Raw genomic sequence first — 12,560 nt, 5'->3', positions numbered from 1 at the left:
AGCTAATCCCTTCCCTTATTATTATTATTTGTTATTATTATTACTATTATAAGAACCGTTGCGTAAATCTAGAATTTTATATTTTAGTTGTGAAACAAAATATAAATAGATCCTGCTGACGAATCTAGTCAAATACTAGTAATATAGTTGACTTTATCCGCCTTAGTAAGCATCTTTATTGTACTCCTGTACGGTTTTGAATCTTCATCCATCACTAGAGGTGGATTAACCAGTTTGGTGTAGAGATTTCGACTTTAATCATGTAAAAGTAAAGTAATCGCCTATTTTTTGAGGCGGGGCTTAACGTCCAACTACCAATTAGGTGTCGTGGACGGGGGCGGAAGCTCCCACTTTACTATAAACAATTTTTTTTCTAACAAATAAAAAAAGTAGTCCATACGCAGGATTCGAACTGGGGACCTTTCAGTTACAAAGCCACACTCTTGACCACTAAGACCAACACCAGCCCAGATGTACTACTGAACATAGATTTGTATCCGGCAGATCTGCACAATTGAGTGGTTGACATTTCACCTATTTCTCCGTCTCGCATTAACACTTTAGGTTACATCAGGAATACATTAAACTTGCTTTGACAGGATAAAATCAATGATAATATCTTAGCACTGCGAATCTATTTTATACAAGTAATATTTAAATTTAATAATTAGATATAAAAATATTTATCTCGTTCAAAAATAACAAAATTATTATTACGGACTTCATTAACAGTTTAGATAGATCGATTGTCATCGATCATAAAGACAACAAAAAACTGGTGACAATGATGAAATGAAATGCATCAATCAAATATAAACAAGTTTAACAAAATTCTAGTAAATTTACATTTATCATCAATATAAATATAAAAGTTCTGCTTTTTGGTATTAAATGAACGATCTTAAAGATAGATTGATCTTCAATATTTATTACTTTAAAAAAAAAGTCACAAATCCTATTTATTTCAAAACTTTTCAGGTTATTCTGGATTAATAAAGGATTCGAAACTGTTATAGTTGCAAAAAACTTTTAGTAAACAATTTGTTTTTTACAAACCGGACCTAAGTATTACGACAGGCTATAATAATTATAATAATATATTAATGATGTGAGGGTGCCCTTCAACTGCTAGTATTCTCCTCTGGACATCACTCCATGCCACACATCATGTACATAAAACAAATAATCATTATAACGAATAAAATGGATGACTAATAACAAAAATGTAAATCAAAAACAAGAGATGAGATCAGTGAGAATGTAGCGTAGAAGTTAGGACAGAATGAGATATTAATTCAACGATTCGCGAAGACAAGAAGTCATAAAAAGCTCATCATCCCGACAACAGACACTGCGTATCATATACGTTAGAGTTGGGACCGTTGTATTGCAACATTTTGAAATGGAACAAAGCAAATCTTTCTTCAACTCAAAATGATACAATGATACGTAATGGTTAGACGCAAATGGATTAAGAAACACTAACTTTCGAGTAATTTTGGTTACGCTAAGTACACATTTACAGCATTTTTTTTTTTTAAACTTGTTCAAACTTACCTTCTGCTGTCAGGAACAGGGCAAGCAAACATACATTTAAAGACTTGCTTGCTAGGAGTTAAAAGCCATGAAATGAGAATGCATGCAAGTGACGTTTGCTCTTATTGGTGCAATCAAGTTTATATAAAGCTGCTGCAATCAATATTAATTTAAATGCACATTAAAAGCAAACTTCCAAGTGAATAAACTTTTACAATCAAGATGTTTAATAATAAAACCTCTTCTAACAAAAAGAAAAACAAATTGCCTGTAACATGCAGTAAATAAATACAAACTGTAATAAAAACAAGTAAATTTAATACAATAAAACTCAAGTTTACATAATCGTCCGCAGTAATTATACAATGAAAATATCAATAAGGCCCAGCTGTTAAAAGTTTTAACTAAAGTTTGTTGATTAACTCACGAAAACTTGTTTTTAACTTAACAACGTTCGATTAAGCGCCATTACTGTTATTAACAAACACACTACCAGACAGGAAATTCTGTTTATATAGAAATAAAATTAACTGGGGATTAAAGGCGTTAATTGGAGTTTAATATTCAAGGAGGCAGTGTCTTCCCTATACAAACTGCTATTTGTAGCTAAATAAAAAATCATAAGTAAAGGAAATTAAATTATAATAATAATATCGCAGATAGGAAAAAACTTATCCACACTGTGTTTACAAATAATTAAAATATTTTTAATTTCTAATGAAGCTTGAAGTTCCCAATAATTATAATGTAGTTTACTACAGATCAGGAAAACAAATAGAAAATAAAAATAAACCTAAGTAAGGCAAGTTACTTAATTTAATTTAAGTTCATCTTTTATCCTTTTACATTTGTTATTTGCTGTTCAAACGATCTTAAACATCGATATTTTTTTGGCCAAGATTGATTAAGCTGGCGTTTTACATAACTGTAAGGGCCGACCAAGATGGAGTTAGCTTCACAATTAAATAAATATTAAAATTAAAGTTTAAATATAAACGCGATATAAACACAATTCAATAAAAAATTCACCAAACAAGTAACACCGATACTAAACAGAAAATAAAAGGTTAAATTGAACAAATCCATAAATTCCATACAAAAAGAATATTATGAACAGTATTTGTACAACCACAATATCTAAAGTTTTATAGTTCAACAAAAGTGCAAACCTAAAATTATACAATATTTGGCTGTTACTCCTTCAAAATAAATTGTCGCAACTTTAGTGCAGATAGCTAACAATTATAAACAACATTTAACATGCTAGAAGTATCGATACAAATAAAATCCATATATGAAATAAAATTAATAAAATAAGTAAGGTATTTCGTCCTTAGACCATCATAAATAGGGCAAATCATCACAAAGTGAATACGAGTATAACTTCAGGCAATCAATAGTGTAATTAACGCCTTTAAAATAAATTCAAATTATGGCGAAATTACAAATTGCAAATATGAGATTTTAGAAAAATTATTGGTAATCGCCACTGACCCATGACACCTAATTTGGCAGCTGGACATAAAGCCTGCCTAAAATAATTGGCATTACTTTTACTTTTATATACAAGGAATTATTGCAGTTCGAACAATTCCATGAAACATAATTCCCTTTATTTACAGTTTAGAGCCGTATTCACTTAATCTTAAATTGTACTTCAGTTTCTAGGTTAGTTAATCTGTTATTATTAAACAAAATATTAAGCCCAAGCTCATGCAAATTCATGAAGAGAAGTCGAATATTCAGTTTGGGGCTGGTAACAAGACAAGGCTCAAGTTATGTAAAATATCAAGCTCGTCATTTGGTAAGCAGGCCCCTTTATGTTAGCCCAAGATAACTTGTATTGTTGCCGATCAGATAATTATGGCTAAGAAAAATCTCTTATTTTATTTTTTTGGAATTTTCTCATCGTAAAGGTAGGTATGCGATCGAGTTAGTCAATTTTTTGAGGTCCCTTGAATACGAAATAAAGTTTTTAAAAAAATGGAAGAAAGATTATTGGCCAGTTTCAGTCATTAATTTTGAATTTGTCTTAATGCGAAGCTTTCGACTGGCCTTGAGACTAGGTCAACTTCAAGGTCATATAAGTATCACAGCTATAAAGATGGCCGATCTATAGTCCCTAAGGCCAGTGCCATGATGAGCATATGAACAGAAATAACCCAAAAAACAAAATAGAAAACTCAAACTTCCGTTAACGAAGTTAAACTTCCTGAAGTACGAATTACCAATTTATTAAACTGCATGTACTAATTTTTATTCAACAAATCATCAATAAATTTTAACCAAAACGTTTTCTCGATTTTTTTGGTTTGTTTTTTCAGGATTTTCAGAGAACTAGATCTTTAAACACTCCTCGAAACAATTGTAAACAAGTTATTTTCTCTGAAAACTGAATGCAGAAAGAGAATCTAGCATAATCAAAAATACTTTCATTCATAGTGAAAAGAATTAAATAAAATAATTGATAGATAAAAAGTAATAAAATTATGGGTAATCCAAAAAAATCAACAACAAAATATTGACATTTGCCGCAAGCTGTGTATATACACACACACCTGTGTGCATAACTGGCACCATTATTATGTAAATATAATATAATAGGCAGTGGCTCAAACTAAGAACGACCTTGGTACACATTCAGTGGATGAGACTTCACACTGCTCCGGGTGTTCCTTCTATTCAGATAGTTTGAAGCCATTAACAAAACTGGATTCTAATAACTGTCCCATGGATTTACTCCACATTTTAATTATTATTTTATTTTAATCGGTTTTTTCCTTGCTATAATCCCTAAAATCTTATCTTTTAAAAGTTACCGACTTTTTTTTAGTAAATGTTACTAGAACTTACCTTCGAACACGCCTTAAAATTGCTATAATCAGCTAATATCCTTTTGACCTGTCAGATGGTTACAGTAATAAAGAATTAGTGGTACAGCAGATGAAAAAAGTAGAAGATTGCGGAACAAAAACCACTTTTTTGTAACTCAAAAGAGCTTAAAACGGATATTTTTGAAGACTATTCCATCCAACAGTGCAACAAAAAAATTAAGTTGGTCACATATTTTCTATTATCAATAAGGAAAGAAAAAAATTTAATGTTTTGTTATAGGTAAAATTATATTTAATACAAATTTTCTCATATAATTATTAAAGGTGGTACTAAAATACTTATTACTGCATAAGATATATTTAGAGCATGCGAACTACTCCAGCACTATCTGGTGGCACCCAGCTAGCGGTACTTGTCAGCAGTAGTAGTAGTGCACTAACATGACCAGTGGGAAGGAGATCTGTGTTACTAAACTACAAACTATTCGCCAAATAAACTATTACTTTTTAAAGACAGAATCTGTATTTAGATAAAAGTATAAACAAATTACAATAACAATTAGACAAAGCAAAATTTTATTATCACTAGTTTATTTGTTAATTTTAATTTTATCTAATTTTATCATTTTGTTTTTGTTTATATTTTTTCGGAATAGTTTTATTAAGTTTAAAAGAATCATTTAAATCAAATAAATAACAAGAAATAAGGTTGTTTTCAAATAAAATCTAATCTAGTTGGGAGTTTTAGGATGAAAGGCAAAAGTCCTAAGAAGGGTAAGATGTAAAACTTAAAAGGGAATCCTCTCTCTATTGGTACAATCAACTACAAAATCAAATGTAGATCAGACTAAAAGTACATCAGAAAATTATATTTACTCGGAGATCTTATTACACGTGAATATTTTATTTACAGTATACTTTATTTATTTACATTTCTTATCCGCCCTCACCGTAGCAACATTTTTATACTTTCTCTTGTTCTTACAGAGCAATGACTGGCCTATAAACACTAGTGCGCATGCGTTTGTATGTTTGTAAGGAGTAGAAATCTGTAAGGAGCAAAATAATAACAAAAAAAATCTAAGGGGATTCAACTTTATTATCATTTCGATTAATGTTTTCTCTAATAATATTAAATTGTCAATATTATATATTTCAAAAAAAATTATTGATATGAAACATTCACATGATTTTACAGAAATAAACGTATTAAAAATTTTTAATAAAATAATTTTGAACTGGAAAAAAAAATTCACCAAAATTTAAATTTCGTTTTTTGAAGAAATCATAGAATTCTGATAGATATAAAAAGAGATATAAACGTTTGAAATTTGAATGAATTAGAAAACCACCAAAATTTAACCTTCAATATCTCGTTAACTAATATCTCTACAACTTTACAATTTGTGCCAGTTATACACCTAAGTTTTCTGTACAATTCGGTAAAGAAAACAAAGAATTCTGATAGATATAAAAAGAGATATAAACGTTTGAAATTTGAATGAATTAGAAAACCACCAAAATTTAACCTTCAATATCTCGTTAACTAATATCTCTACAACTTTACAATTTGTGCCAGTTATACACCTAAGTTTTCTGTACAATTCGGTAAAGAAAACAAAGAATTCTGATAGATATAAAAAGAGATATAAACGTTTGAAATTTGAATGAATTAGAAAACCACCAAAATTTAACCTTCAATATCTCGTTAACTAATATCTCTACAACTTTACAATTTGTGCCAGTTATACACCTAAGTTTTCTCTACAATTCGGTAAAGAAAACAAAGAATTCTGATAGATATAAAAAGAGATATAAACGTTTGAAATTTGAATGAATTAGAAAACCACCAAAATTTAACCTTCAATATCTCGTTAACTATTATCTCCAGAACATCGCAATTTGTACCAGTTATACCCCTGTGTTTTCTCTACATTTTGGTACAGAAATTAGAGAATTGTGATTATTCACATTTGAGATAAGGTGAAAAGAGATATAATCGATTGATGTTTCACGGAATTGGAAATGAAATAGAAAACGTCAAAAATTTATGTTACTTATTCAGATAACTTTTCTCTACATTTCGATAAAAAAATAATTTTCTTTTTTTTAAATTTTTTATTCCGCTATTATTGATTATTTTTCACGTCCCACAGGTTGGGAAACGCTGACTTAAATAATAATATAACATTAACGGCAATATATGTGATTAAGTAGTATGCCAGGTGAATCTATGATAAAAACTCCAACTGTATCCATTAATTTTTGTAGGTCAATATTGACCTAGTCAAAAAACCTTCTGGTTTACTTTTGATATCATTTTCTAACCAAACCATAGATGGCAAACCGAAAACCTCTCTCTCATAGTTGGCTGTCTAAATCTTCTGTTGATAAAGTAGGATACATTTTTCGTGAATAATTTTTCTTCTCCACATCTACATTGATTGGCTTATTCGTGATCATTAGTATCATAACGGATTATGGGATCTATGATCAAAACTGAATTCCCAGTCTCCGCCAAAACAACAATATTGGCATATTTTGGTTATAGGAGTCCAATGCCGTACAATTCTTCGTGGAAAGCCGATTAATTAATATGAACTTCAGCCGTTGATGGCGGTGCGTAACAAGAATCATATTATTTGATCATTGCCCATGATTATGATGGATACGGAATTTCATTTTCATTGAAAGTCTTACACTTTCCGAGAAAATTGGGCGTAACATAGACAAATGCGTAATAAACATTCAGCTTAATTGTTGTTGATCTTTTTTCTTAGCCAGAAAGCAATTCCATTTTACAAACAAATCCGTTTACCCACAGCACATCTTGAAAATGGTAATCACCAATTTCCCGGAAGGCACGACGCTTAAACCTAACGGATGAATGATTCTAATAAGAATCTCGAATCTTACATTTCTGGTAAAAAAGAGAAAAAACTAAGCAAAGTAATAATAACAATAATGGACTCAAATTCAACAATTACTAGAAGCAAGAAAAAAGCAAATGGAGAAGTTATATAGTGTAACTTATTTGAGAATATTTTGATCAATTAATCTATCTACAGCAGTGGTAACCCAACTTTTTTACGATCAGGGACCATTTTAATACTTTTGTTGTTAGCAGGGACCATAAGGTTTAATATCACAATAAACTTCTCTTAGATTTTAAAAATACAACTTCAATAAACATTGTGCTTGTGTTTTCAGCAATATTAATGTGTTTTTTGAGCTTGCATTTTCTTAACAAGATGGGTAATCCTGTGATTGATGAGATTGCTCAAAGCGTCACGCACATCATCATTTGCTTTTTAGTCGACTCTTGGACTTGTTTTTAGGCGCTCTAAGCTCGCTCAACGTCCCACTCACTGCGCCGTCTACGCACACGCGGCCGCATGTCAAATAAATATATGTATTACTATTTTAAAAATGTTAAGTGTTTCGCGGACCATATTTTAGTTCTTGCGGACCACAGGTTGGGAACCACTGAAGTAAAGGTAGTACTAAAAACCTTAGTTGTCTAAAACAGCGTTTCCCAACCTTTTTTTGGCTCGCGTACCACTTGGCAGTAAATCATGCTGAATTGTACCACTTCGTAAAAATGATTGTATTTCGTGAAATTTGTTATTCCGAATGTGTTATTTCATTATTATTATCATCTTTATTTGTATAGAGATACGATGTATCTGTTACAAAGGAGTTCAAGTTCATGTTCTCTTTATAAACTTTGTAAAGTGTAAGATCTTAGTTTTACAACTTTTTTTTAAATTAAATTTAAGTTGCTTGGATAGAGCTTAGTCATGTCCAAATGTTGATGCAAAATATTATGTACCCGTTCATTCGAGATGCCCACAGCACTAGCAATCTCACGCACCTTCACTCTTCTGTCATCCATCACCATATCATGGATTTTATCAATGATTTCTGGAGTAGTAACCTCAACAGGGCGTCCAGAACGTTCAGCGTCACTTGTGCCCATATGACCACTCCGAAAATTTTGAAACCACTTATAAACTGTTCTAATGGAAGGTGCAGAGTCACCATAATGTTTATCAAGCTTCTCTTTAGTCTCCTGAGGCGTTTTGCCTTTCATAAAGTAGTGTTTAATTAACACACGAAATTCTTTTTCGTCCATTTTTTGAAAATCACTCGACTTCCTCGATTCAAACGAATGCCAAACACAAAGAAATAGACCGATCTGGCTGAAATTTGGTGTGTGTTCTTCCAAGAGATGCTACTAACTAAACATAACCTCGATACGCGCCAGTGGTGCTATCTCTCTGACTTTGCACAGACTTTTCAAACGACCCTCGTATCTGTTACAGTGGAGTTCAAGTTCATGTTCACTTTATAAACTTTGTAAAGTGTAAGATCTCTTAGTTTTAACACTTTTTTTAAAAATTAAATTTAATGTTGCTTGGATAGAGCTTACTCATTACAATCCAGTCTCTTTAAGCAGATCTTTACATAGTTATCATTTAAGTTTTGTCACATGATAATTCTACTAAATTTTCTTTATCTTTTATTGATAATGACGTAGCTTTTCCTAAATTTTCTTTATAGAAGGGGTTTGAAATCCAATTATCATTTGTGTTTTCGGGTTTTGGAAAATACTCCCTGAAAGACAATTTTAATCCTGTTAAATGTGCATATTTTTTCGTATATCTTGAGACAGACTCACTTTATTCCTGTACATATTAACAACTTTACTGTATAATATTTAATTATAATAATTTTTATGAAATAGGAAAAAACGTATCTATGATATTTTTATGATTTCATTTTTTAAGTACGCCGCCATTATTGATTATTTTTCGCGTACCACCAACCAGCAACTCACGTACCACAGGTTGGGAAACGCTGGTCTAAAACATTCACTTAATATATAAGAGAATATAACAATTAGCAATGTAGAATAAAAATATATTTTGTTAAACAAAAGTAAAACTTATATAAAACAATAAAATGTTTTCTAAAAGTTAATAAAAATTGAAGCTAAGTATGTCTGTTGAAAGAGCTGAGGCACTCTAAGCAAAAAAGAGAAGGAAGAAGAGTTATAGCAGTTATAAGAAGGTAGGAAAAGAGATGTCTAAATTGGATGAGAGCGAGCTGGAGTGAGATGGCGCAAACCAAATAGAAAAGGGCCAAGAATGTGAACCTGAGAGGCAAAAAAATTCTTTTCCTTCTTCACAAAAATTAGTTTGGGGGAGATTTTCTTCTTAAAGTTGTTTACAATCCAATATTTAACTAACAACAAAATGGACACTTTTTTCGTGTAACTTTCTACATTTCAAAAACTAATCAAACAAAACATAAATAGTTGGAGTAAAGAAAGTGTGGCACAAAAATAGAAAGAAGTTTAGGTATTTTAATTCTGAGTTCCTAACATTTTTTATTACTGTGCTACTTTTAAAAGTAGTTTAAAATATTGGGTTGCCCGTAAAATAATGCAGGATTATGGTTTTAAAAGAAAAAAAAAAATTAATGATTTATAACTGTTTTTATTAATCAAAATAGTCTCCATTACTTTCTATACATTTCTGCCAACGTGTGGGTAACTTTTCCCATACCCTCTGTACAGAATTTGGGATCCTTAGAATTTATAAGTTCAGAAAAGGCATTTTCTAATGTTCTTTGGTCAATAAATTTTTTATTTTGTAAATAGCGGTCCAGATGTCTAATAAAAAATGGTAATCAGTAGGCGAGAGGTCCGGTGAGTAGGGCGGGTGTGGCAGAGTCTCATAGCCAGGCTCCAACAATCTACTGGAAGTCAAACGTGAGATATGTGGCCGAGCGTTGTCATGCAACAGAATGGGCCCCTTTTGATTGACTAGAGATGGCTTCATTATTGCCAATTTCTTGATGCATTACGTCAATTTGGTTACAATACGATTCGGGCATTGATGGTTTCGCCAGGATTCAAGAAGCTGTAAAGAATCAGACCAAATGAAGACTACCAAAATCAGTAACCATCACCTTTTTTTTTTGATGATTTGGGGGCTTTGGAAAATGTCGTGCTGCTTCTCCTTTGTCAAGCCACTGTCCAGAGCGTCTGCTGTTGTCGTAGAGGATCCATTTTTCATCGCAAGTCACAATTCTGGGACAGAAAAGGATCGCTGTTGTTTCGGCAAAGAAGGTGCAGCACAAATTTCTTACCGCTGATCTTTTTTGGCGGTCACTTAATGCGTGAGGAACCCAACTTTCAAAGCTTTTTCACCTTCCCAATCGCCTTGAGAGATGGTCATCGACGGTTGATTTGCTGACTTCCCGAGTTTCCTAGCCAGTTCTCGAACAGTTGTTCTGGGATTTTCTTGCACTAAAGCTAGGAGAACAACAGCCATCAAAGGCAGAACTTCTTCCACGGCCTTCTTTGTCTTCAAGGCTCAACATTTTGAATGCAACTGAATTCTCTGTTGGTGTCATCTTCATATATTACAGATTTTTTTGTAAAAACATGGAGTTTACAAAAAGAGAGATTACAAAAAGTACAAAATTGCCATTTCGAAGATATTTCTCAAATTTAAAAAAAAAAAATTGTTTATATTTTTTAAATGAAATTAAAATTTAATTTGAATCTCACATTAAAAATGAGGGATTTCCTCAATGACCTACTTTTGTTATTATGAAATATCAGAGTCAGCACCCATCATTATTATGAAACAATCAATGAATTCTGGGACAATTAAAATAGCACAATGTCAAAGATTGCATTTATTTTAAAATAAAGAAAAGCAGAAAAAAAATACTATTTTAAAATAATATGAAGTAAAAAGTATAACGAAAACACACAACCTGGTCCCCTTTGACCATAGTCTAACTTCGGGAATTGAGTTATAATAATTTTGTATTTAATAATATTTGTTTGAACTAAATAATGTATATATATTTTAGCGTTTTTTGAAAATGCAATTGATTCCAATCGTTAATTAAATTATAATATGAATAAAAAAAAAATGGGTCACTTGAAGTTAGTGTGCAGTTATACTGTCTTTTATCAATGCTTAAAATGACATGCTTTGGTAGTCGAACGAGTGCCTACTTCTCTAAAGTTAATTAAATGTGTATAAATATTAAATGTTAAAATTAATTAAGTAATAATACATTTGTACTCCTCATTTACTTGGTGACTTAAAATCCCGAATACTGCTAGTTTAAAGAGAATATTGTTATCCACCACAAACCTTAACGATCCAAAATGTGTTAATTTTAATGGTTTTCAAATTAACTCATTTTTTTTATTTTCTTTAATAGTAAGAGAAAAAAATAATAGAAAAAATAAATAAATAGGGATTTTTTCATATTTAAATAGGTCAGAAAACATTTATTTTCGTTGGTCAGTAAAAAATAAATAACTGCAAGATTGCAATATTTGCAAGAAACAAAAGAAAATAATATACTTTTTTTAAGCGATAAAAATAGATTAGTCAGATATGAATCTGAGTAAAACAATGGGTTAAATAGAAGAAAAGTTGTATTCAGTTAAGATCAAGGACATATTAAATGACGAACTTAAATAAAAAGTCAAAAGTTGTTATATATAATTAAATTAAAATAATAAAAATTCACAAAACCACCAACTTTATACTATGTTTGGGTACCACCATAATAAAGTAAGTTAAAGTAGTTAATTGGGCACGATAATCCAAAAGTAATTAGCAATGCTAAAGGTATTTTTTGGTATTTGAGTCAATGTTTTTTTTTCAATTTTCAAACATTTTTATCTCATTACAAAAAAACAGACCCTTTAACTTTAAAATTGAGACATTTATCAAGCGATACACATTTTAAGGCAGTTCTAGGAACGGTTGATAACAGTTTCACACTATAATTACATATCAATTGTTTTGTATGGTCTTTAAACTAACATAAATAAATGTGTAAAATACCTAGTTTGAATAATTTTAAGAAAATTGACTATTTAAAAAAATGTAAAACAAAAACCTAATTACGGGTTTCAATATATTTGAAAACACCAAACCGAAAAAATAAATATTCAACTAGAATAAAACATTAGACTAATAAGTACCACAAACTTTCCATACAGGACATAAATTCATTTTTTTTACCGAACGAGTATTGAGTTTGAAATTTTACATTTTCTAATAATGTTGATTTTATTTCTCTAATGGTTCGCTACATGGCACGTTTCAAGTTCATCCAAAACTATGATTTTCTAGTGATTGGTCTAAG

General features: G+C 30.7%; 1 protein-coding gene across 2 annotated transcripts in view; it reads right to left on the bottom strand.

The window, feature by feature from the left end:
• LOC141456672 (mannosyl-oligosaccharide alpha-1,2-mannosidase IA-like) overlaps positions 1-12,560 on the bottom strand; it is a 433,869-nt gene that overhangs the window by 419,582 nt on the left and 1,727 nt on the right. The gene's annotated exons all lie outside the window — the stretch shown is intronic.

Source organism: Rhodnius prolixus, unplaced genomic scaffold (assembly GCF_049639745.1).
Source record: "Rhodnius prolixus isolate KJV_2025 unplaced genomic scaffold, Rpr scaffold_10, whole genome shotgun sequence".
Lineage (NCBI taxonomy): Eukaryota > Metazoa > Arthropoda > Insecta > Hemiptera > Reduviidae > Rhodnius > Rhodnius prolixus.
Note: the sequence above shows the minus strand (reverse complement) of the source record. Positions and strands in the feature narration are given on the sequence as shown.